This window comes from Balaenoptera physalus (genome assembly GCF_965194825.1).
Source record: "Balaenoptera physalus genome assembly, chromosome: 16".
NCBI lineage: Eukaryota > Metazoa > Chordata > Mammalia > Artiodactyla > Balaenopteridae > Balaenoptera > Balaenoptera physalus.
Window position 1 is genome coordinate 15,160,115 of NC_138898.1, and position 26,590 is coordinate 15,186,704.

A 26,590-nucleotide genomic window follows, 5' to 3' on the forward strand; every position below is an offset into this window, starting at 1 on the left:
CAGTGAATAGTCGTTGAGCGGATGAAAGTAAATCAATGGATAGATACATAAACAGCAGTGTGTTAGTTCAGGTTCTCCTTTTCAACCTCCTGCAGGTGTCATCACATCTGGGTATCAGTGTGCTTCCCCCCACCCCCAGCAACCTCAGAAGACAGGCGTGACACAGGACACCTTCCCACAAACATTGTGGCAGCATCTCAACTGGCCAGACACGTGCTGTTTACCTGGCAGTGGTTCAGTCAGAGGCTGAGCTGGGGGCAGGCGATGTCCAGCTTGGAGCAAGAAACCTGCTTTTCTGGGTAGAAAAAGGAGTAAGGGGTGTGGGCAGAGGGGAAGCAGGGAGATGAATGCTTCAGGGGATGACCTCCCACCACCCTTCACCTGGTTTCACAAACAGAAGAGCTGCCTACTTGAGTGGATTTCAGGGGAGCAAGAAGATTGCCTGCAAATCTCTCCCCTCTGCTCTCTCCACCAGCAGTTTTGAGATTATTGGACCCCAGTTTGAGTCCCAGCTCTTTTCCTAACGCTGTGACCTGGGGCCAGAAATGTCCCAGAGCCCCGTGTCTTCAGGTGCCACATGAGATCCGTGCTGCCCACGTCCTGGGGTTGCTGTGGAAGCAGTGGAGGCAACAGACATCTATTCCTTCTCCCTGTACAGTCAAAGTCCTTTGTTGTAATAATTACAACAGTTAACACTTACTCAGCTTCTTCTATGTGCCAGGCATATAGCCAGGCATATAGCATCTGATGTATATTAACTCACCTAATTCTCACAGTAATCCTAAAAGAAAAGGAGAGGAATTTTTAATATTTCCTTATGTAACAGATGAGGAAACCAAGGCATTAAGAGAGTAAGTAATTTGCCTAAAGACACACAAGGTAGAGACAGGATTTGAACCCAGGAATCCGGCTTCAGCATCTGTGCACCACGCACTCTGCTGCTTTGTAAGTGGTAAAGTGCAGTGCTGGTGTGAGGGCTTACACACCCACAGTCCCTTCACTCACTCCCATATATTCACTCCCAGTTACAACCGTGTAGCACCAAGCCCCCCTCCCAATCACTCATCCACACGCAGACAAGCATTCTTCCACTAACACACACACACACACACACACACACACACCCTGTGCTCCACTTCCAGGGTCAAGGAGAAGGGAGCTGGCTCAATGCCCAGAAGCCCCAGGAGCAAGCCCAGCCAAATGTCAAAGGGGCACAGAGCTGGGTGATGAGCTGCAGGGGACAGGAGGGGCTGCCTTCCTGGTACAAAGACACCCTTTCCCTTGAGAAGGGCAGGAGCTCTCAATACCGAGCTGCCCCTGGACAGAAGGGCATCGGGAACGGGGTACTCACAAAACAAGCCACTGTGTATGGAGGGTCTACTCTCTCCTGAGACATTTCACATGTATGATTTCATTTAGCCTCATGTCGACCCTACAACATCTGGGATTCTCATCCCATTTTGCCAGCGAGAAAGCAGAGGCTCAGAGAGGTGAAGCGACTTGCTCAGGACCCACAACCAGCAGATGGCACAACTGGGATTCTAACTCAGGAGGCCCTCTGGTCCTGCCCCTCTTCCTGCCTCAGTCTGTCCATCTGAGACCAGGGAGCAGCAGAGAGCCCCCCTAACGGCAGAGACTCCTCTTTCCTCCCCCCTCCCCTCTCATCTGTCTGTCTTTCTCTCCCAATGTCCTCCTCCCCTGGTCCTCCTCCCTCTGGTCCAGGTTAGAGGCCCCCAGACCCAGGAGCCCCCGAGGGGCCTGTCCTCCCTCCACCTCCCACCTCCCTGCTCATGAGTGACTGAGGTCTCTGATTACAAACATTCCCAGCCCCTGCGGGGATCTTCAGAGAAATCACAAGGCGGGAACATAACAGGGGCTGAATTTGGATAAAGAACAGTAATCATAATACCTTGGGACCCCCAGTCATATGCCAGCTCCTAGTCCTCAGTTTTTCCCTCTGAAAAATAGAAGCTTGAATTCCACGCTGTCTAAGGCCCCTTCCTGCTCCAATGGGAGCTCCCATGGCCTGCTGGACAGTCTTGAGCTGTAGCAGGTACTTTTCATGACACCCAAGCTTCACATACTTTCTCTCACTCAATCCTTAGAGTGGAAGAGAGTGCTTTAAAGATGAAGAAGTGGAAGGGGTGCTCGGGGAGGGGTCCTGATTTCTTCAAACCACTCAGGCAAAAGCTGAACCTCCTTGCTTGGATTCCTATGCAGCCAGGGATGGCGGCGTGACTTTGGGCAACAACGTTTCTCTCTCAGATGTTCACTCCACATCTTTAAGATGCTCTCTTAAATCTGTAAAGTCTATTTTCATCTGGACAGAGGACTCCAGGGAGTCTTGCCAGGCTAGGCGCCCCAAGTCTTACCCCCAGGGCTGGGGGAGACCCCAGGGGAAGAATGCTGTTAAGGATGCGCTCCCCAGGCTTTGGGATCCAGCTCTCTCACCAGGACGGCCCTGCAGCTCCAGCTGGCTGGGGAGGTCTCCTGACCTCTGAGAACAATGTCCCCGCAGTGTGTCCTGGAAGTGGGTCCTCCTCTAGAGCACTGAATCCAGCCTGGAGTGGGGATGTCTCTCTTTACCCCTGCTGAGCTTCAGCGATGCCTTTGTCTCTTGGCTGTGGGAGGGAGAGCCCCGGGCAGATCTGGTTCCATCCGCCTTGACCTGGCCAGGGACTCCTGGGTCGGGAGCGCCCCTGCTCCTGAACCGGGAGCTGCAGTCATACGCCAGCCCCCGCCCCGCGTGGGTCCCCCGGGGTTACCATTGGGCATCTGGCAGACGGTGGCGCAGCCGGCCCGGCAGCACTTGAGATTGTCCGCGCATTCCCCATCCGAGAGGCACTCCTGCGTGCAATTCAGGTCCACCTCCAGCGAGGGGCACACGCCTGATTTCTCTGCTCCTGTGCCTGGGAGGCGGACGCGCAGTGGGGGACTCAGTCCCGCTCTCAGAGGATGCCCGCCTCCCGTCTGACGGCCCCAAATCTCAGTCTCCCGGGAGGAATTGAGAAATCTCAATTTCCCCCCGGAAATCTCAGTCTCTGGCCCTGGCGCCCCCTACGGCCTTAAGAGAGCCCCACCTCTAGGCAGGGGTCCCCAACACTTGGGAGGGCTGGAGTGACCTAACCCTTGGCTTCAGAGCCCTCAGTCCCTAGGGGACCCCCGCACGGATACCCGCACCGCACAGCTGAGCTTTGGAGCTTGGGCAGAGTTCCCCTCCTACCACTGTGTCTCCAGCCTCAGCACAGAGTCTCTCCCCAGATTTCAGCTTTCAGTGGTCTCCCCACCTCCAGCACATTGGACCTCACACTTGAAAATCCAAGGGTCACCACCTTTAGGCACCAGGGATCCCTACATCTTAGTCTTCATTGGTCCCCCCCATTTCCACGCCAGGAATCTTCACTTCTCTGTCCCCAGAGAGGCTAAGCCTCTGCTGGCTCCCTCCTGGCGCTCCCGGTTCCGCCCCTTCTTGGCAACAGGCCTCTCCCCGCCCCACTCACCTGGGCCAGAGGAGGGGGAGGGGCGGCAGCAGGCCAGGGAGGAGGGTGGCAATGAGTTGACTGAGGTAGCGGCAGGCAGGCATGGTGCAGGAGTGAGGCACCTCCGGATGGGGAGATTTAACCGTGTGCCTGGAGGCGTGAGGTGTTGGCGGGGCCCAGCTGGCTTGGGTAGAGGACTCAACAGGCACCTGGGGCCGGCTGCCACCTCCTGTCATTTCACAATGCCCCAGGATCAGGTGTCACTCTGGCCCCAGTGGGAACCAGGAACCTAAGCTGCTTCCAGGCCGGTGCAGCTCGACCAGCTGCAGCTGGACCCTTGTCCACTCCTCCTTCCCCACCTCCCTCCTGGGGCCCGTGGGCAGGGCAGCAGGAGGCCGAAGGCTAGATCCCGGACTCCACGGTTTCCATTCCCGGTAATGCCCGCTGCCGGTAAAGGAGGGGGAAAGGGCAGGACCCACAGGGAGGAGGCTGCGGATGAAGTGGTTGGATTTGGGGTCAGCAGGTCAGAGTGCAGATTGCTCTTTAGAGATTCATGGTGGAGCTGCTGTGTAGGGATACAGAGCACATAGTAGGAGCTGCAGGAAAAATTATTCATGAATGAACCGACTGGACACAAGAAACTGAGGCCAAAGAAGGTGAAACACCTAGTAACATCTAGAGCCATTTCACGTGTTTCTCCCTCCCTCTCTTTTCCACACCAGCACTGTCTCAGGGCTCGCCGTGTGCAGCTCTGTGTTCAGCGTCTCACGGAGCCATGGGTCTTCCCAGACACCTGTGAACAGACGGATATTGTTGTCATCAGCTGTGCCTGACAGGTGGACTGGATGTGCAGAGGGGGTACCCTGCCACCCAAGGTCCCATGAGAAGCTGTAGAGACAAGGTTTGATCCCAAGTCTCCATCCCTCCAAGCCCTCATTTTTTCCATTCCATCATAAATGTATGTTCTTCGTGACACATCTAGGGCACACAGTTGGTGTAGAGAAAGTCATTAAAGGAGACTTCGGCACTGGCTTTGGGTGACAGGGTCTGGGTTTGACTCCCACCCACCTCCACCATCTGCCAGCTGAGGGACCTTGAATGAATCACTTCCCTGTTCTGAGCTGCCATGTTGTCATCTCCAAAGATGATGATAATATAAAAATCCCATGAGAACACAAATGGCGTGTTACTGAATGGAACAGCTGTGCCCTCCTTCAGGGCTAGATACACACTGACTGACACAGGAACCCCAGCTCTGGCGCATAACGGGTCGTAGCTCAATGGCTGTGAGTACTTGAAAACTGGTGTCTCCTGTTAGTAAGGAGACGGCTGAGTATACACCAAGCTTTAAAATGCAAGCTGGTAAAGGCCAAAACACAGTTACCCAGCAAGAAGAACCTTCAAACATCCTTCCTGATCCAAAATCTGAGGTCCTTAAGCGCCAGGAGGTCTTTGCTGCTGGAGGGTACAAGGGGTCGGGGTCAGTGACCCTTGGGATGACAGGTGAGTCGGACTTGGTGACAGAAGTACATCCAGCCACTGTCCTCACAGATGGGTCCCAGGGGAAAGAGGCTGAGAATGCCTCCCCAATTCCCATGTTCAGCCTGGGGACTGGAGACAGGTCCTGGTTGGGAGGGGCCAGGGCTGTTTACTCTGGGCACAGGGAACAGTCAACAGCCAAGACGCAGGAGCCAGGTAGGGGCGCAGCCCAGGGCAGCTCCTGGAACTCAGTCTAGGGCAGCAGAGGACACTTTGATGAGCAAATGGTCTTAGCCTGTGGACCCAGCTGCCTACTGGACCTTCAGCCTCAGGCACTGCTCTCCACAGCCTTCTTCTGGCACCTAGCCAGCTCCCCAAGCCAGGAAACTGCTTGGCCTTACCCCTCCCCATCCCTCTTGGGCCCCCCTGCAGACTGACTGTATCTCACAGGAATGTGGATTAGTCTGAGTCAGAAGGATAGGGTAGGGCTGAAGGTTGGAGAAGAAAGTTTATTAGGTCAGTGGCCAGAGGCAAGCAAAAGCCTGTTAGCTTTGTGTGATGCTAGGCTCTGTGCTAGGTACATTCATATATTTTTGCTTCTGCATAAAAAATAAAGAAGACAGAGCCTTTAAAACCAAATACATTCAGATCCGGATCAGGGGTTGGCTGCTTCCTGTCTATGTGACCTGGAGCAACACCTCGCTTTTCAGACCTACATCTTCTTCCTTAAAAGTGGTACCCTGATAACAGTTTTGTAAGCTTATTTTAAGGATTAAAGGGAAGAGCATAAACCAGAGGTTGGAAATCAGGCTAAAATATTGTAATGTTAGCCCACATAGTACGTTTAAAAATTTTGAAATACTTGCCAAGATTTAAGATTGGGGGATTTCACATAAAAGTAAATTTCTAGCGTCTGTTGGAAAAAGTAAACAATTTGGTAACACAGTCGTGCAAACTCCCATGGCAAAGTTCAGCTAGAGAAGTGGGTCTCAAATCTCAGCCAGCATCAAATCACTTAGAGGGCTTGCTAAAACACAGATTTCGAGAATCCCACCCCCAGAGCTTTTATTCAGTAGGACTGGGGCGAAACGTGAGAATCTGCATTTACAGGTTTCCAGGGATGTGTGGCATCACACTTTGAAAACCATGAACTATGCTAAGTAGAGCTGCTCTCTTGTTATAAAGAGGAGCGATCTCTCCAGTTTCCATAATCCCCACCATAACCTATTGTCTCTCCTGCCCCCACTCCCGCTCCAAATACTTCCATCCTCATTGCTCATCTGACTTGGAAGGTGTTTAAAATTGTGACCTCTGGCGTGGGCTCACAGTAAGTGTTCAATAAAAGGTAATTGTTATTATTTAACAATCTTATGCATTAGGTATTATTTTTCCCATTTTTACAGATGAAGAAACTGAAGTTCAGCTAGGCAAAGTGACTCACCGGAGGAAACAAGGCAGAAAAGCAGAGTGAAGACCTGGCCAAAGCAAGTCATGTGGTCCCAGTTATTTAAATGTTATACACACACACATCTATCTGAGATTAACATAGATGATGCATCAAAAATTTTGAACATGATTTCCTAAGTGTAAAATCATGTTTATCATGAAGAAAAGGAGGAGAGGAAATAGAAAGGAAAGAAGGAAAGTTTTGTAATGGGAGGTGACATGAGTCAGCTGCAGACATGCCCACTATAAGGTGACCGTAATCAACGGAACATTGAAGATTTGAGAAAGTCTCAGGAACAAACACAGTGTCTTTTACCATACAATAGGGCTTTGTTCACTTGGAATTTGGACCCATTCAAACTCCCTTCTCTCCATGGAAACCTCTCTCTCTCTGAGTGTAAGGGCTATCCTGCTGTTTTGTCACCTAGCATCCATTTGTCCTTTTACTGATAATTGTAGCCTGATTTTTGATTTGGGGGTTGACTCTTCCTCCACCCAGAACAAGATGCCTTGAGGGGCTCATCAATCAGAGTTCCTGACTTACTCCCAGACCAGGGGTGGCCAATCAGATGCTCTCCTTGGAATTTTAATCTTGAGCAGTGAATGACGAAACCTGAAAATGCATGGAGCTCATTCAGAGGTGGCCTGAGAAGACCTTGGTTCTGCCTTGTTTACCATTCTCTCCAAGCTGGGTTCTTTTTAGCACTCCCTTCAGTTCCGAGAGGTAAACTAAATCAGCGCTATTGGTTACAAGCAAAAGACTCCAACAGGATCTCATTTAAGGGTACAATCAGGAAGAGTGAATAGATGCCCGCTGCATCCCCCCACACCATTCTAACCAATTCCTTCTCTGCTTCCAATGGCCAGACTCAGTTTCTGTTGCTCACAACCAGGGAGATTTGATGCCTTTACCAGGGTCACCATCAAGTTCCTCATTTCCAAATCCAGTGACCTTTTCCCAGCCCTCATCCTCCTCTAACTCACAGGTAAGGTCTTATGGCATAAATGCAAAGTCTTCACAGAAAAAAAGTTTTCTACATCCTCTCAGTGCAAAAAACTATGAAAAGGAGAGCATCATATGTGATGTAACTTGAGTCCCCTCTTGTAAATCTACAGAGTCTGTGATGACATTGCTCTCAAACCTCTTTTAGAGGTCAGTCTTTAAAGTCAGAGAGTCTTGAGTTCGAATCCCAACTCCTGCCATTATTGGTTATGTGACCTTGGAAAAGAAGTTAATCCCAGCTCTATCATTTCCTAGCTCAGTGACCTTGGCAAAGTTATTTTACCCTTCTAAGCTTTAGTTTCTTCATCAATAACATGAAATAATACTTCTACCCTCTCTGGTGGCTCAGTGGTTAAGAATCCGCCCGCCAATGCAGGGAACACGGGTTCGAGCCGTGGTCCGGGAAGATCCCACATGCTGTGGAGCAACTAAGCCCGTGTGCCACAACTACTGAGCCTGCGCTCTAGAGCCTGTGAGCCACAACTACTGAAGCTCGCGTGCCTAGAGCCCGTGATCCGCAACAAGAGAAGCCACTGCAATGAGAAGCCCACGCACTGCAATGACGAGTAGCCCCCACTGGCTGCAACTAGAGAAACCCGGCGCGCAGCAATGAAGACCCAACGTAGCCATAAATAAAAATGTAAATAAATAAAAAAAATTACTTCTACCCTCATAAAGTCCACATGGATTAGGAGACAATTTTTTTTTCAAAGCATCAAGACGGCGCCAACTCGTGATCAACAGCTGTTGTCAAAATGCCCTGTAGATACTCTGAGCTCTGTCTACCTGGCCCTGCTTCATCCCGGTGGCTCCAAGGATGTCATCTACCTTCATGCTCTGACAGCTCAGGTTCTGGACCAAAGACACTTTGTGCCTGCACTCCCAGCAGTTCAGGGTACCTGAAAGTATTTTGTCTTTGCCTGGGAAAGTCAGGCGTTATGGTTTCTCTGCCTGATCTCCACGGGGAGAGAAACTGTAACAGACTCTCCCAGGTATCTACCCAACGGCCTTTCCTCTTTCTTCCTTCCTAAGAAAGAAAGCTCGGTGTTATGTGTGGCAACAAATTCTCTCCTAAAAATAGCCATTAAATATATACGTGAGAAATCTGTCAGTATAAGGCTATCTATGTGCTCTTAGGATGGAGATCAATAATAAATATTTAGCACTTGAAGAGTAAACTAAGTAAGAATCAAACATGAAATTCTAGGAAACTGACAAATGATTCCAATGAAATCTGATAATGAGTAACAAAGAGCATATGCCAAAACACAGAGTTAAAAGAAACATATAATCCATGATGTAAAGTAGTTGAAAGAAAGAAAAAGAAGAAAAGAGAAGTGAAGGAAAGAAAGAACCTCCCTCTTTCTCCCTTCAACATCCCTTCCCAGGGTTTATCTAATCTCATCCTCCATATAGTCATGAGAGGTGGGCAGGGTAGATTTCATCATGCCCACTTTATAGAGGAGAAAACGGAGGCTGAATTGGCATCCCGAGTCCAGGGAGCACAGCACAGGACAGGCAGGGGCAAAGTGCACGCACAGCCAGTACTCCAAGAATTAATGTGGAATGCTTCACAAAATCATCTTAGATAGGAGCATCCTTGTAAACCAGATTTTTACCGTGGTTGTTATTCATCTGCATTATTACATAGTACCAGGCACCAGCCTCCCTTGTAAATGGACCCACCTCCAGGGTCACATGGGGAGGCAAGAGCAGAGCTGCATTCTCCCTATTATTGTTATTCTGCACACTCCCTGATTACATCATCCACTCCTCTTATACCATTTTCCATTAGGTGAATAATCTCAGATCTCCATCTCCGACTGACCTCCTCCATTCTTGGTGTGTTACACTTTCTCCTGTTGGACGGCGGCCTTTTAAAAAGTAAATCAGATCTCGATATTCCTCTGCTCCAAGTCCTCCGGAGGATTCCTCCCATCCCAACTCCCACCACCTCCACACTTAGCCAAGTCCCCTGCTAACTCTCCCATCACACCCCAGTGCTTTCTTCTCACTAAGGGACATTGCGTTTCTCATTAATCACTTGTTAAATATCTCACACGATTTCTAGTAAACTGAACTCATGAGAGCAGAGATTGGGTCTGTCCTGTGTATTACAGATGCTTCATAAAGATTTTATATTAATTGTTTATATTAACTAGGGGACACACACACTTATTTTTTATTTATTCATTGGTTACGCTGCAGCTTGCAGGAATCTTAGTTCCCCGACCAGGGATTGAACCCACGTCTCCTGCATTGGAAGTGCAGAATCCTAACCACTGGACCGCCAGGGAATTCCCCACAGGCACACTTTTAAAAACCAAAACCTAGGAGTTCAATTTTGCCACATCACAGTAGAGGTGGTATGTGCAACTTCCAGCGAAGGTCGCACTTCCTCATGCTGCCACCAGGGGGCAGGCAGCTCCTTCCTTAAAGAATTGTTCCTAACGTCTGAGGAACAGGTTGCTTGATCCCAAAGAGAATCAACAGAAGCCCCCGCTTCCCGCCTACAGTTTTGAGAGACCAGAAGGTCAAATAAAGGGCGTGGAGTGGGCAAGGGACTGGACCTGGCTGAGATCTACCTCTGCAGCAAGAGGGCTTTAGGTTACCTTGGAAGAAGAAAGGGACCTTTTTAGGAAGCAGACTCTGATACTCCTTGGGCACTGAGGGACTTCCTGAGGGGGGTTTATGAAAGGTGACACTACAAACACAATGCTATATACTCCTTGCTTTAATGCAGTGGACGGCACATTTAAAAAGCAGTCAGAAGGCAAGGAAACTAAAATCCTACGTGCTTTTAGGCAAGTGCTTTGGTCTGTGGTGTGTTCAAAGCACTTCAGCACCACAATCAATGTAGTCCTCACAAAGAAACAAGCTGTGAATTTCTTAAGGGAGAAGAATTTTTCTTTCTTATTTTGCAAAGAAAGAACCTTTGGCTCAGAGAGATGAAGGGACTTTTCCAAGATCACACAGCATCATCCAGAGCGGCTGAAGCCAATGTCTTCTAATTAGTACCAAGTTCTTTCCCATTAAACTGTTATAAATTAATAATTATTAATAATAATTAAATAACTTATCATTAATAGTATTACTAGTACTGTTTTCAGAACTGTCATTCATTGAGGGGTTACTCTGCCAGGCACTTGTGCAAAGCATTTTCCGAATATCATATCCTTTTATTTATTTTTATTTATTTATTTATTGAAAAATTGTATTTATTTTTTGGCTGCACCGCGCAGCTTGCGGCATCTTACTTCCCCAACCAGGGATCGAGCCTGTGTCCCCTGCAGTGGAAGCGTGGAGTCCTAACCACTGGGCCGCCAGGGAAGTCCCTCATATCCTTTTAATTCTCACCATAATGCTATGAGGTTGATAAAGAAAGAGAAAGCAACCTCTGGCTTCCAAGAGCTGACCTGGCACCACAGTCGGTCTTATGTTCCCTTGCTGAACATAAATATTTCGCAGGACATTAACAGCAGACAAAGTCATCCTGTGTCCATGATGGATTAAGACAAAAAGTGGACACCCTGTAATCATGTTCGAACACAGACAAAATGAGCTATATTATACAGGCCACCAAAATGACCAAGCATCCCCCTATCCTGCCTAATATGAATGACTGCTGCTTCTTCACCAAACATAGCTCTAACCTTTATCTAGTTGTCCCTTCTTACAGTTAAGATAGTCATAGAACTTCCCCACTTCCTGACAGCATCCAACCAGAGCAAAGCCAGCTTGCTGAAACCCTCCCTAAAATCACCTAACACAAGCCCACATCCTGTAAGTCCTTTCTAACATTCTCTTAATGAGACACCATGTGGTTCCCAAGGGTGACTGTTGTTTCTTGCTGTGGTGAGTAATAAGCCCAACGCATTCAACTAGGAACAGGAGTGTTTCTAGTGCTCTGTGGCTGTAAACATTGACAGGTACAAGCATTATCCTTATTTTATAATGAAAGAAAGTAAAACTCAGAGACACTGAGAAACTTGCCCAAGAGGACGAGGTAGTGAGTAACAGAACGAGCACCACCTATGCCCTCATTTATTTAACTGCTATGATTTTTGAGGTCCCTGTGCCTTAATTTCCTTGTATGTAATAAGACAGTCAGACTCTGTTCTCCAAAGATCCCCCATTCCACATCTTCCCAGAGGCAGGACCATGAAACACTGTCAAAGTGGCTCCACTTGAGAGAGCTGGCACCTCCCTTTGAGGACTCACTAGATTCTGAAGAAGTCATTTAGCACAATGCCTTGCAGCTGGGAAGGTCTGGTATGAAACTGAAATACGGTGCATCCTGGGAAATACCTGCATTAGTCTTGGACCCCTGCCCACCATCTACATCCTGCCCTGCCTCTCAACCATCCTCTTTTGCTTGTTCATATTTCCACATATCCAATTGCCGCAGCTCTTGCCCAACCGGGGGAGGAAGTTGGGAAGGTGACTTGGGTGCTCTGACCCTACGGACCACCCTCCTATACTTACACCAACCTCCCTCCTTCATCCCAGTGAGCAAACACCTCATGAAGGTAGCTACCCTCCTATTAGCCTCTGTATAAATTGTAGGGAGTGAAAAAGACGGATTCCCTCAAATTGAGTCCTGAGAATCTGAAAGCTTGTGGAGGGGACTTAACAAAATTTTGCACAAGGAATTGAAAGACACTTTGTGTGCGGGGGTTACTTTTTGATTGCCATCTCCCAATGTCTGTATGCTCTCTTAGGACAAAGACAGTAGAACTGGTCAGAAGGTTTCTTGGGAGCCGACTGAGCACCAATGTGGAAAGCCAAGGCCTAGGGGCCTTTCCATTTAACTCTTATGGTTAAATGGGGAGAGTGTACTATTGATGAATTCTGTGAGCTGGCCCCTGATGCCCAAGAGAAAATGAGGTCCCCATGGGGGGGTGGTGTATAAAAACTGAGGCTGGGTGACTAACTGTCTCCTATGAAATTTTAGCACTTATTCAGTAGCCTTCTCCAATTTATTTTCCAACACAAAATCTCTCCTCTGTCCAAACATCCACTCACCTATGTCGCTCAGGTCTGATGGGTCTGTTCCTGAGAGATGATAAAGGTGACCACCTCACTCCCCTCAGGAGCTGGAATTAGCAGAAGAAAGCAGGAATCTCAAGCTTTGTGGCCAGGGCTCCCATGTAAATAAGGTGGTTCCCCCTACCCTGCCAGGTAACTCCTCTCCCTTACTCTGTACAGGGGAACTCCCAGGTCCATCTGTATTCAGGGTTGCATGGACTTCGAGGAACAAGTTGGGGTCTCCTCATGATGCTCAAAGGCTACATGGAAATTGATACAGACTACAACCTGGGAAATGGATGGAAGTAGAATCTCTGTTCTCATCTCCACCTCTTTGTCTTGCCTCAAAGCTCATTTCACCCTCACGGTACCTGGTAGAATCCAACTCACCCTTCCAAACTGAGCTCAGACATCACCTCTTTAGGGAGGCTGGCCTTAACCTCTTCAGGGAGGCTGGCCTTGACCTCTTCAGGTGACAGCCAGGGCCTCTACCTTGGTTCCCACAGTAGCCCCAGGAAACTAATCCTCTAGCTAAGTGACATCTCCGTGCTCCCATTTCCTCCCTCCCAGGATTCTTAGGATGATTAAATGAAATCATGCAGGCAAAATGCAACCACAGAGCCTGGCGCATGGCCAGCGCTTACTAAAAGGTAGTTGCCCTACTTTAACTGAAGTAAGAAGCCCCTCCCCACACGTGACCTCAGGGAAGGAGGTTCCTCAGGAAAGTGGACAATTGAGCCTCACACTCCTTCCTTTCTCCTTCAGAGAGTCCAGGAGAGCAACCTGCCCCCAATTTGACCTGGTCCAAGACATAAAGAAAGGAAGTTTTCATGTTGAGGTGTCTCTCACCCGGGTTTTGGTGTCACTGGGGGTGGCCATTCAGAGGTAGATGGTGCTGTAAAGGGTTTACTTCCTATACCTGGCAGGGCCCAGTCTGAGGACAGGAAAAGGGGAGGTGCCCACTGCTCTGCAGAATAGTGAGAAGGACCAGCATCTCCGTGGACCCTAGTGGTGAAGGTTCTTAGGGGCAAACCACAGAATCCAGTTAGTGTAATTTGAATATGAATTTATTGAAATATAAGCCAGACTGTTTGAGGCCACAGACAGGAAAATTGCAACATCAGGGAATTCCCTGGCCGTCTAGTGGTTAGGACTCCATGCTTTCACTGCCGAGGGCCCTAGTTCAATCCCTGGTCAGGGAACTAAGATCCGACAAGCCTCACAGCATGGCTTTAAAAAAAAAAAAAAAAAATTGAGGGAACTGGATGCCAGAAATTCCACCTTGGCCACCCACAGGAGAGCAGTGATGGTGGGGTGGGGGATGAAGGTGAGGATGCAGTGAGGATGTGGGTTAAGACAACAATCCTGGCTTCAAACCGTAGGTTCTGTAGTTACTCAGGTTGTGAGGAATGTGCATCCGCATTCATTCCTTCCTTCCTCAAATATTTATGGACGGTCTCCTTTGTGCCAGGAACCGTGCTAAGTGCTAGGGATAAAGGGAACACTTGTTCTCCTGGTGCTTAGAACCGACTGGATGAGACAGAGCTAAGGCAAGTAGACCCATGGGGGGAAGGAAAGAGGCAGGGTTCTGCTGAGGAGGGTGGGGTAGAGAAGGACTCAGAGGAGATCAAACTGTTTCAGAAGCAGCCGCAGCCCAGCCCTGCGTGGCTCCTCCTCGGACTTCAGAATCTCAGGGGAGCACAGTTCATATGTTCTCTGCAAAAAGAAGGAGTTTGCTGATTAACATCATTGAAGTCCAAGGCCTGAACACTGTATGTCCTGACAGGTCCTAGACCATCCCAGAAATGAGCAACCACAGTCCTCCCAGGACCAGGATGATTAACAAGAAGGAAGTGAGTTTCCAAGCCTGGGTGGGGAGTTCAGGAGCAGTGCAGACCTGCTCTGTAGGGTGGCTGACTCAGTGTTCCCATCTGAAAAAGGGGAGCATGTGAGGAAGCTCAGATTCTCATGACGGGGCTTCTAGGGGTGACCTTCTGCCAAGCTGGCCCGTGGAGGATGTGCTCAGTGTGTGGTTTCACAAGACACTGCAGCCACTTCTCCTGGGAGGCAGAGAGGAGGAAAGACACGGTGGCGTGAGATGTGTGGCCCCCTGAGCTCCACCTCTTCCCTCAGTCCTTCCCCTCCCACCCTGTCCTGCCCCCTCTGTTACCAGAGAAGGGGATAATAGCAACGCAGGTTCTCGTGCAGTCCTCCTCCTTCTCGAAGTTGTTCTTCTTCCGTTTGTAGCCGCCAAATATAAAGGGCTCGCAGAGCCCAGAATAGGCACTGAAGAACTACCTCGTTATCATGGCCCTGCAGGGACCCCGGTAGGGAGGCTCCAGGCAGAAGTCAGGTCACAGGGCTTCAGGGATGGAGGGGCTCTGGGTCAGCTGTGAGGCTGGTCATCACAGCTCAGTCTACAAGGTCAACAACTGAACCCACCAGTTTGTTTGCAGTAGAGAATGGTGGGGTGTCGGGGTGTGAAATGTGAAAATTCGGGGGGGACAGGGCATGGATTTTGAGTCAATCACCATGGCTAATGATTTAATATTCATGATTGGAAGATGAAGCAGCCATAAAAACCTTTATGCTTCTTTTTTCTCCAGTCCGCGGCTTGTTTTTTCATCTTCTTTAAGAATATCTTTAAAAAAAAAATTTATTGAAGTAGAGTTGATTTACAATGTTGTATTAATTTCTTCTGGACAGCAAAGTGACTCAGTTATACATATATACTCCTTTTCTTATTCTTTTCCATTATGTTTTGTCAAAACCTCTACGGAGCAAGTCATTCATGTTATTCAAAAGAACTGACATAGACCCAGGGAAAAACAGAGGTTCAACAACGCTCCATCGTGGCTCACCTGGACCACTGCAGCAGACTGCTCACTGGGCCTCTGTCTCTGCCCTCGCCCCCTAGAGGCCACTCTCTTCACTGCAGCCGCAGGGACCCTGTTACAACCTTTGAGTCCTATCCCATTGCTCCCGTGACCAATCCCTCAGTGACTCTCCAGCTCTCCGAGTCAAATACTGATTCTTATAAAGTCCTACAAGGCTCCTCACGACCTGCCCCATGGTCACTCTGGCCTCATCCCCTTCCACTCCCCTCCTCCCTACCCACTCAGCTCCAGCCACCCTGGTCCTTGCTGCTGCTCAAACACACCAGGAACTTTTTTTTTTTTTTTTTTTTGCAGCCTCTTCTCAACGCCTCCTTATCACAGAGGGTTTTGCTGACCAGTCTACAGAAGGAGCACAGCCTCTTTTATCCCCATCACTCTCTTTCTTCAAAACACTTGTCATGACCTATACCATGGCGTAGTATTTACCCCTTTATCTATTTTCTGTTTCCCCCCTAGAAAGCAAGTTATTTTGCTCTATTTTTTCTACAGCTATTTTCCCACACCAAGAACAATGTTTTGTAGGGCCTTGAGAAATATTTGTCAAGGGATTGAACGTCTCATTTCACGCTCATGGGAATTGCACAGTCATTGTTTAGAGTGGGTATTATAAAATTTCTCTTAGTGAAATGCCTTTTAATGATGGGGAACATCTACATAATTAGCAATCTAGCTCTAGATTTTATATCTTGGTAGGATCATAAAATAAAAGTTAAGCAGAAGGACAAGAGAAAGGACCTTGAGTTTTTACTAATATTGTACCAGCCTTGGCCCCATGAGCAACTCACAGAAGTGTCGTGTTTCTCACCCTCCCTGCAGCTGCCTCGGGCAGAGCAGAAGCTCAGCTCAGTGGTCCCATGTCCTTCTGATTATTATTATTTTTTTTTTGGCCTTACCGCGCAGCTTGTGGGATCGTAGTTCCCTGACCAGGGATCAAACCCATGCCCCCTACAGAGGAAGTGCAGATTCTTAACCACTGGACCGCCAGGGAAGTCCCTCTGATTAATTTTAATAAGAGAGAAATCATCATTATTTGACACCTAAATATTTTTTCTTGTCCAAAGGAAGTAGGTAGACATATTTTTTCAGATTAAGACGTCTTGGTGGAAAATGGACATCATTGTCCCAGAAATGTGATTAAACTCTTTATACCTGAGATTGGTAATCCTTACAGAGAACTAGTCAATGTAACATGGTTTCCCTGGTCAGGTGGAGAAACTGCAGATGACTTGTCCCAGGTCACACAGCATGTGTGTGGTAGGGTCAGGACTACCATGTCGCAATCATGTGATAAAGCAGGGGTCCCCAGCCCCTGGGACGCAGACTGGTACCGGTTCTTGGCCTGTTAGGAACTGGGCCGCACAGCAGGGGGTGAGCGGAGGGCGAGCGAGGGAAGCTTCACCTGCCGCTGCCCATCACTCGCAGTACTGCCTCAACCATCCCCCAGCCCCCTCCTTCCATGGAAAAATTGTCTTCCACGAAACCCATCCCTGGTGTCAAAAAAGGTTAGGGACCACTGTGATAAAGTACCCGATTGTGCCAATGTCCTTAAAATGCAGATAACTGGTAAGAGTTTCTGGATGCAGTGTCACACGTTCATTACTCCCCTGTCCCCATGACTCACCACAGCCACCAAATCACAGGGAAGAGTGGGTGTGGGTTTTTTCTATGAACGAAATAGGTCCAGTCTTTACCAGCACCAGCCAATTCTCCAAAGCACTCGAGCATCCCACAAGTCAATTCACTTCTGACACTAAGGTCCCACTATTTGAGGACACGGTCTCCCAAGACTGCCCCACTTCTAACGTCAACCCCAGGGTCACCCATACGTGTGACCAACTGGCTGTAAATTCAGAGGTTCCATGACCCCACCTCCCATATTCAGTAATCATTAGAACAACTCACAGAACTCAGGAAAGCCCTTTACTTACTGTCCCCAGTTATTGTAAAGGATAAAGCTCCCGGAGAGCCCTATGGAGAAGATGCGTAGGGCAAAGGGGGCCCTGGGGGTGCCAAGCCTCCATGCCCTCTCAGAACACCCCCCCCCTCACAATCCCTTGATGTGTTCACCTCCCTGAAGCCCTCTGAACCCAGTGTTTATGGGTTTTAATTGAGGGTTTGAGGTAGGCAATTTGATTGAATCATTGGCCATTGGTGACTGAACTCTACCTCAGTACCCTCTCCTCTCCCCAGAGGGGCTGGGGGTGAAGGCTCTAACCCTCTAATCACCAGGTGAGATCTTCTGGCGTCCAGTCCCATCCAGAAGCTATCTAGGGCCCCATCCTTGACTCCTCTCATGACCTACGAAGACAGTAAATTCCAAGAGTTTCAGGAGGCCTGGGCCATGAACTAGGACAAGGATCAAATGTGGATCTTTTCTTTACATTAAAGTGAGGCTCAGGGACAAGGCGGTGACCAGGAACAGAGGGTCGCAGAGATGGGGTCCCTGGTCTGGTAGGGTTCAGTGGGACACTTTTTTTAAAAGCTGAAACATAATGATTCCTTTTGAGAGTCATGAAATGTCCCTGGATTTACAACTGCCCAACTTCCCAGGAGAAATCCAGAGAGGGCTGTCAGCACCCACCCCACCCCTGCTCCCCAGCCCCTCCCATGGACTCACCTCATTCCCCCCAACCCTGCCCCAGCCTGTAGAGGAGAGGTGAGCCGGGACTTACCCTGGGCCTGTTTGCTGGTTTCACCTTCCAGGGTGCCGACCGACAGGGTGCCCAGGAGGACGAGAAGGGCTGCAGAGAGGCTGAGCTGGTTCATCTTCATGGCCTGGCAGGAGGGCTTCTGAGGAAAGCTGGGGGCTGACACAGTTTTCCATATCCCAGCTGAGCGGTGGGAACAGGGGATAAGGAGGGGAGTGAGGAAGGGGAGGCTCTGGGGTCAGTGCTGTTCCTGGAAATCTCCCTACATGACCAGGCTTCCTGCTTCTGCCTGCTGAGGCCAAATGCCCAGTAACAGCGCTTCTCAGACTTGACTCTGCCTGTGGGTCTTGTGGAAACACAGACTGTGATTCCACAGGTGGAATATTTGTCCGATTTGTTCCTCATGGAGCGTCCCAGCACCTAGAGCAGGGCCTGGCACGTGATGGCCGGTCAGTGGGTGGATGAGAGCAAATCAAAGGACAGATAAGTGTGCAGCAGTGTGTTAGCTCAGGTCCTCATTTTCAGCCTCCTGCAGGTGTCATCACATCTGGGCACCAATGCCCCACCCCCACCTAACTCAGAAGACAATTGTGACACAGGACACCTTCCTGCAACCATGTGGCAGCATCTCAACTCCCTGGAGGCATGCTGTTTACCTGGCACTGGTCCAGGCAGAGGCTGAGCTGGAGGAAGGCCTTCTGTATCTGGGGCAGAGATCCTGCTTTTCTGTGTAGAAAAAGGAGTAAGGGGCGTGGGCAGAGGGGAAGGAGGGAGCTGAACACGTCTCCACCGCATGACCTCCCACCACCCCTCACCTAGCTTCGCCAACAGGAGAGCTGCCTGCCTGAGTGGATCTCAGGGGCGGAGTGGATCTCAGGGGAACTTGGAAGATCGCCTGCAAATCACTCCCGACTCTGGGCTCTCCACCAGTGGTTTTGGGATCAGAGGACCTCAGTTTGCATCCCACCTCTTCCTTTTCCTAACTTTGTGACCTGGGGCCAGAAATCTCCCGGAGCCCCGTGTCATCAGGTGCCACATGAGATCCGTGCTGCCCACGTCGTGAGGTTGCTGTGGAAGCAGTGGAGGCAACAGACATATTCCTTCTCCCTGCACAGTCAGTCCTTGTACTAAGAACAATAGTGAGCTGTATGACAGTTAACACTTAGCTCCTTTGACCAGGGGGTAAAATAAAGGCCAGGTGGGGTGGGAAAAGGGCAGAACCGGGGTAAGGTCAATCACTGAAGCAAGAGGGTTTTCGGTTACCTCTGACGAAGAAGGAGACCTATTTGGAAGAGAGACTGTGACTCTCCTCTGGCACTGGGGGAACTTCCTGAGGGCAGACTTCTAGAAGGGGACACTGCAACAATCAATGCTGTTTGTTCCTTTCTTTACTACAGTCGACAGCACATTTAAAAAGCAGTCAGGAACCAAGGAAACTAAAACTCTATGTGCTTCTAGACAATTTGCTATGGTAAGTGGTGTGCAAAGAACTTTAGCAGCCTAATCAACATGGTCCTCAAAAGGGCCCAAACCCGGAGATTTCTTAAGGCAGATACCATCACCCTCTTTTACAAAGAAAGAATCTGTGGCTCAGAGAGGTGAAGTGACTTGCGCAAGATCACACAACAACACAGTGAGTTATTGAAGCCAAACTCTTTTCATGAATACCAACTCATTTTCCCACTACACTGTTATCAATTAATAATAATTAAATAACTTAAATATTTATAGTGTCACTCTTACCATCATCTGATCACACATTCACTAAAAGTTTACTCTGCCAGTACTTGTACAAAGCATTTAACAAATATATGTTTTTAATTCTCATCACAACATTATGAGATTGATAGAGAAAGAGTATAGCAACCTCTGAGTTCTAAGACCTGACCTGACATTACAGTGGGCCTTATGTTCTCCTACTCAACAGAAACATTTCAGAAACCTTCAACATCAGACAAGGCCGTTCTGTGTCCATGAAAGATCAAGACAAAAATAGGACATTCGGTAATGATGTTTGAACACAGACAAAACGAGCTACATCATACAAACCACCAAAATATCCAAGCATCCCCCTATATTGAGTGACTGCTACTTCTTTACCAAGTACAGCTCTAACCTCTATCTAGTCTTCCCTTCTTAGAGTTAAGATAAAGGTACCCATTCAGAGAACTGCCCCACTTCCTGACAGCATCCATCCAGAGCAGAGCCAGCTTCCTGAAACACCGCCCCCAAATCACCTAACACAAGCCCACATCCTATAAATCCTTCCTAAAATCCTCTTAAGGAGAAGCCCTATAGTTCTCCAGGGTGTGTAATAAACACGATTCATTCAGCTAGGAACAGGAGTGTTTCAGGTGGTTTGTGGCTGGAGATATTGACAGGTGTAAGCATTATCCTTCTTTATTATGTAAGGAAAGTGAAACTCAGAGACGTTGAGAAATTTGCCCAAGACTTCAAAGTAGTGAGGACAGAGCAGCTCTGTGAGTGTTCTCTTATTTAATAAGCCCTGCTATCTGAAGGCTCTAGGCCTCAATTATCTCATCTGTAGTGAGGTATTTAGGTTCTGCTCTACAAGGGTCCCTCCAGCTCACATGTCCCAGAGGCAGTGGTGTGAAAATATTGTCAAACTGGCTCCACTTGGGAGAGCAGGGACCTCCCTTCAGTGGGGACCCACTGGAATCTGAACAAGTTATCCCATAATCCCTTGCACCTGAAAGGTCTTATAATAAACTAGAAGAGAGGTGCATCCTGGGAAATACCTCCCTGAGCCATGGACCCCTGCCCACCATCTACTCCTACCCTCTCCTCTCAGTCATCTTCATTCACTGGTTCATATTTCCACAGTATCTGATTTCCTTGTTCTTGCCCAAATGGGGGAAGCTAGCCGGAGGATGACTTGGGAGCTCTGACCTTACTGACCAGCCTCTTCTTCTTACACTAACCTCTCTCCTCCAACCCAGTGATGGGGCACCTCCTGAGGGTGGGTACCATCCTATCAACATCTGCATAAATTGTCGGAAGTGAAAAAGAGGGATTCCCCGAACTGTGAGGCCTAGGAATCTGAAGCTGATGGCGGGGACTCAGCAAACATTGCATAAAAATCTGAAAGACACTTTTTTTATTTTTGCCGCACACACGGCATGTGGGATCTTAGTTCCCCAACCAGAGATTGAAACTGTGCGCCCTGCAGTGGAAGCGTGGAGTCTTAAGCACTGGATCCCTAAAAGACACTTTGTGGGAAACAGGGGAACCGCCTTGATTGCCATCTCCAAGTCTCTGTAGAACTGTCTTAGGACAAAAACCTAGAATGGGTCAATTGTATTATTGAAAGTAGAGTCAAGACCGAAGTGACAAAGTAGGGTCAGAAGGAAGTGGGGGAGCTCTTATTGGTTCAATGGGACAAAGGGGTGTTCTAATGATGAATGCTGCCAGCTGGCACCTGCTGCCCAAGTGATAGTAGACTGCCCATAAGATGAGGTATCGAAACCGAGGCTGCCTGATAGGTACCTTCTGTGAAATTCTGGCTTTTAGTTATTCAGAAGCCCTCCCCAGTTCTTTTTCCAGCACCAAGTCCCTCCTTTATACAAACGTCTGCACACCTATGTCATTCAGCTCTGATGGGTCTGTTTCCTAGCGATGGCAAAGGCGGCTGCCTCGCTCCGCTCAGGAGCTGGGACTTGCAGAAGGGAGCAGGAAACAAACTATTGGGCCAGGGCTCTTGCGTAAATGAGGTGGTTCCCCCATGCCCTGTGATGTTCCCGCCTTGTAATTTCTCTGAAGACGCCCGCAGGGGCCGGGAAGGTTTGTAATTAGAGGCCTCATCAGGGGCAGCTTCTGGGTCAGAGGCCTCTAACCTGGACCAGGTTAGAGAAAGCCAGGGGACACTGGGAGAGAAAGCCAGAGACAGACGGACAGATGAGAGGGGAGGGGGGAGAAAAGAGGAGTCTCTGCCGTTAGGGGGGGTCTCTGCTGCTCCCTGGTCTCAGATGGACAGACTGAGGCAGGAAGAGGGGCAGGACCAGAGGGCCTCCTGAGCTAGAATCCCAGTTGTGCCATCAGCTGATTGTGGGTCCTGAGCAAGTCGCTTTACCTCTCTGAGCCTCTGCTTTCTCACTGGCAAAATGGGATGAGAATCCCAGATGTTGTAGGGTCGACATGAGGCTAAATGAAATCATATATGTGAAATGTCTCAGGAGAGAGTAGACCCTCCACACACAGTGGCTTGATTTGTGAGTACCCCGCTCCCAATGCCCTTCTGTCCGGGGGCAGCTCGGTATTGAGAACTCCTGCCCTTCTCAAGGGAAAGGGTGTCTTTGTGCCAGGAAGGCAGCCCCTCCCGTCCTCTGCAGCTCATCACGCAGCTCTGTGCCCCTTTGACATGTGGCTGGGCTTGCTCCTGGGGCTTCTGGGCACTGAGCCAGCTCCCTTCTCCTTGACCCTGGAAGTGGAGCACAGGGTATGTGTGTGTGTGTGTGTGTTAGTGGAAGAATGCGTGTCTGTGTGTGGATGAGTGAGGGGGGGCGTTGGTGCTACATGGTGGTAACTGGGAGTGAACAGATGGGAGTGAGTGAAGAGATTGTGGGTGTGTAACCCCTCACACGTGCACTGCACTTTACAGCTTACAAAGCAGCAGAGTGCATGGTGCACAGACTTGAAGCCAGATTCCTGTGTTCAAATCCTGTCTCTACCTTGTGTGACCTTAGGCAAATTACTTAACTTCTTGTTACCTCAGTTTCCTCATCTGTAACGTGAGGAAATAGTAACAGTTCCTCGTCCCCTGTTTTAGGATTATCATGAGGATTAGATGAGTTAATATAAGTCAAGAAGGAACTAACTGTTGTCATTACTTATTATTCTTATTACAAGGACTGACTGTGCAGGGAGAAGGAATAGATGTCTGTTGCCTCCACTGCTTCCACAGCAGCCCCACGACGTGGGCAGCACAGGTCTCATGTGGCACCTGATGACACTGGGGCTCTGGGAGATCTCTGGCCCCAGGCCACAAAGTTAGGAAAAGGCAGGGCTAGGATGCAAACTGAGCTCCTCTGAACCCAAAACCAGTGGGGCAGAGCAGGAGAAGGGGGGTTGCAGGTGGTCTTCCTAGCTCCCCACAGATCCACTCCAGCCCCTGAGGTCCACTCAGGCAGGCAGCTCTCCTGTTGGGGAAACCAGGTGAGGGGTGGTGGGAGGTCATGCGGTGGAGACGTGTTCAGCTCCCTCCTTCCCCTCTGCCCACACCCCTTACTCCTTTTTCTACCCAGAAAACCAGGATTTGTGCCCTGGATGGAGATAGTCTTCCCCCAGCTCACCATCCTCTGGAGCAGTGGCAGGTAAAGAGCTTTTATCCATCCAGTTGAGATGCTGCCACCATGGTTGCCGGAAGCAGCCCTGTGTCACAGCTGTCTTCCGAGGTAGGTGGGGTTAAGGTGAGGGGTGAAGGGCATTTTTAAAAAAATTTATTTATTTATTTCTGGCTGCGTTGGGTCTTCGTTGCTGCGCACAAGCTTTCTCTAGTTGTGGCGAGCAGGGGCTACTCTTCGTTGGGGTGCACGGGCTTCTCATTGCGGTGGCTTCTCCTGTTGTGGAGCACGGGCTCTAGGCACACGAGCTTCAGTAGTTGTGGCGCAGGGGCTTAGTTGCTTCACGGTATGTGGAATCTTCCCGGATCAGGGATCGAACCTGTGTCCCCTGCATTGGCAGGCGGATTCTTAACCATTGCACCATCAGGGAAGTCTGGATGAAAGGCATTGTTGCCCAGATGTGATGACACCTGCAGGAGGCTGCAGAGGAGGACCTGAGCTAACACACTGCTGCTCACTTATCTGTCCTTTGATTTGCTCTCATCAACCCACTGACCGGCCATCACGTGCCAGGCACTGCTCTAGGTGCTGCGATGCTCCGTGAGGAACAAATCAGACAAATATTCCACCTGTGGAATCACAGTCTGTGTTTCCACAAGACCCACAGGTAGAGTCAAGTTTGAGAAGTGCTGTTACTGGGCACTTGGCCCCAGCAGGCAGAAACAGGAAACCTGGTTATGTGGGGAGATTTCCAGAAACAACACTGACCCCAGATCCTCCCCTTCTTCACTCCCCTCCTTATTCCCTGTTCCCACCACTCAGCTGTGGTGGGAAAAGCTCTGTCAGCCCCCAGCTTTCCTCAGAAGCCCTCCTCCAAGGCCACGAAGCTGAGTCAGCTCGGCCTCTCTGCAGCCCTTCTCGTCTTTCTGGGCACCCTGGTGCCCGGCACCCTGGAACGTGAAACCAGCAAACAGGCCCAGGGTAAGTCCCGGCTCACCTCACCTCTACAGGCTGGGGCAGGGGGGGAGGGAATGAGGCGAGTCCATGGAAGGGCTGGGGAGCAGGGGTGGGGTGGGTGCTGACAGCCCTCTCTGGATTTCTCCTGGGAAGTTGGGCAGTTGTAAATCCAGGGACATTTCATGACTCTCAAAAGGAATCATTATGTTTCAGCTTTTAATAAAAGGAACCCACTGAACGCTACCAGACCAGGGACCCCATCTCTGAGACCCTCTGTTCCTGGTCACCGCCTTGTCCCTGAACCTCACTTTAATGTAAAGAAAACATCCATATTTGATCCTTGTCCTAGTTCATGGCCCAGACCTCCTGAAACTCCTGGAATTTACTGTCTTCGTAGGTCATGAGATGAGTCAAGGATGGGACCCTAGATAGCTTCTGGATGGGACTGGACTCCGGAAGATCCCACCTGGTGATTAGAGGGTTAGAACCTTCACCCCCAGCCCCTCTGGGGAGAGGAGAGGGTACTGAGGTAGAGTTCAGTCACCAATGGCCAATGATTCAATCAAATTGCCTACCTGGAACCGTCAATTAAAACCCATAAACACTGGGTTCAGAGGGCTTCAGGGGAGGTGAACACATGAAGGGATTGTGGGGGGGGGTGTTCTGAGGGGGCATGGAGGCTTGGCACCCCCAGGGCCCCCTTTGCCCTGCGCATCTCCTCCATAAGGCTGTCCCTGAATTTTATGCTTTATAATAACTAGGGAAAGTAAGTAAAGGGCTTTCCTGAGTTCTGTGAGTGGTTCTAATGATTACTGAATATGGGAGGTGGGGTCCTGGAACCTCTGAATTTATAGCCTGTTGGTCACGTGTATGGGTGACCCCAGGACTTGTGATCGGCACTTGAAGTGGGGGCCGTCCTCAGGGACTGAGCCCTCAACCTGTGGGGTGTCGGCTCCCTTTGCAGATTTAATGTCAGAAGTGAATTGACTTGTGGGCCGCCCAGTGGGTGTTGGTAGGGACACCACGTATTTGCTGTCAGGGACAAAACCCGGACTCACTCTTCTCTATAATTTGTGGCTGGGGTGAGGTTTGGGGACAGGGGACTATTGTATGTGGGACAGTGCACTCAGAAGTCCTTACTGGTTATCTGCATTTTCAGTATTCCTGGCGGAATCAGGTACTTTATTAAATGGGTTGTGACATGATAGTATCTTGTCTTGATCCTACCACACACATGCCATGTGTCCTGGGTAAGTCATCTGTAGTTTCCTCACCTGAACAGGGTGACCATGTTACATGACTTCTTTGAAAGGATTACCAATCATGAGTGTAAAGAATTTACCCATTTCATGGTCAATCATGGCCATGTTCCACCAAAATTTCTTAGTCTGAAAGACTTGTCTACCTACGTTTCCTCACCAAGGCCCCCAAAAGAAATTTATGTGTCAAATAATGATCATTTCTCTATTATTAAATTAATCAGAAAGTTCAGTGACGGCTGAACTTCTTCCCTTCCTGAGGTAACTGCAGGGAGAGCAAGAAGCGCAGTACTTCTGTGAGTTTGCTCGTGGGGAGAAGACTGGTTTCTCCAGGCTGGTACCATATTAGTCAAAACTCTAGGCCCTTCCCCTTGCCCCCCGTCAGACTACTATTTTATTTTCCTATCAGGATATAGAATGTTAGAGGTAGACTCATAATTATATAGACATGCCCCGTCATCAAATAGACTAACAGGAATTTTACTATATGCAGTCTCTTCAATGACTGTGCACTTGGCATGAGTATGAAATGGGAGATTCATTCCCTTGACAAATATTTATGCTTTTTATCCCTAAAAAGCACAGGTCATGTTGTAGGGAAGCAGCTGTAAACAAAATATAGTAAAATAATCTGCTTTCTAAGAGAGAGACAGACAATAAAGAAAGGGGAAAATATTATGGCAGGTCGTGCTAAGCGTTTTGAAGAAAGAGAGTGATGGGGATACAGGAGGCTGTGCTCTTTCTGTAGAGGGTCAGTGAAACCCTCTGTGATAAGGAAGCGTTGAGCAGAGGCTGCAAAAAAAACCTGCCTGGTGTGTTTGAGCCACAGTCAGGACCAGGGTGGCTGGAGCTGAGTGGGAGGAGGGGAGGGGAGTGGAAAGGGATGAGGCAGAGAAGCCATGGGGGTAGGTCCTGACCAGCTTTGTAGGACTTTATAAGAATCAGAATTTGACTCTGAGAGAGATGGGGCGTCACTGAGGGATTGGTTATGTGACCAATGGGATAGGACTCAAGTTATAAGAGAATCCCTGTGGCTGCAGTGCGGAGAGTGACCTCTAGGGGGCGAAGGGCAGAGACAGAGGCCCCTGGGCAGG

General features: G+C 49.3%; 1 pseudogene across 1 annotated transcript; it reads right to left on the minus strand.

Moving 5' to 3' along the window:
- Positions 1–144: 144 nt before the first annotated feature.
- On the minus strand, positions 145–18,104 carry LOC309646102 (WAP four-disulfide core domain protein 2-like; annotated as a pseudogene). Its single transcript has 5 exons — positions 18,005–18,104; positions 4,199–4,272; positions 2,609–3,057; positions 1,308–1,317; positions 145–224 (listed from the first exon to the last, which is right to left on the minus strand). The product of its transcript is annotated as a WAP four-disulfide core domain protein 2-like (transcript).
- Between the last annotated feature and the right edge of the window lie 8,486 nt (positions 18,105–26,590).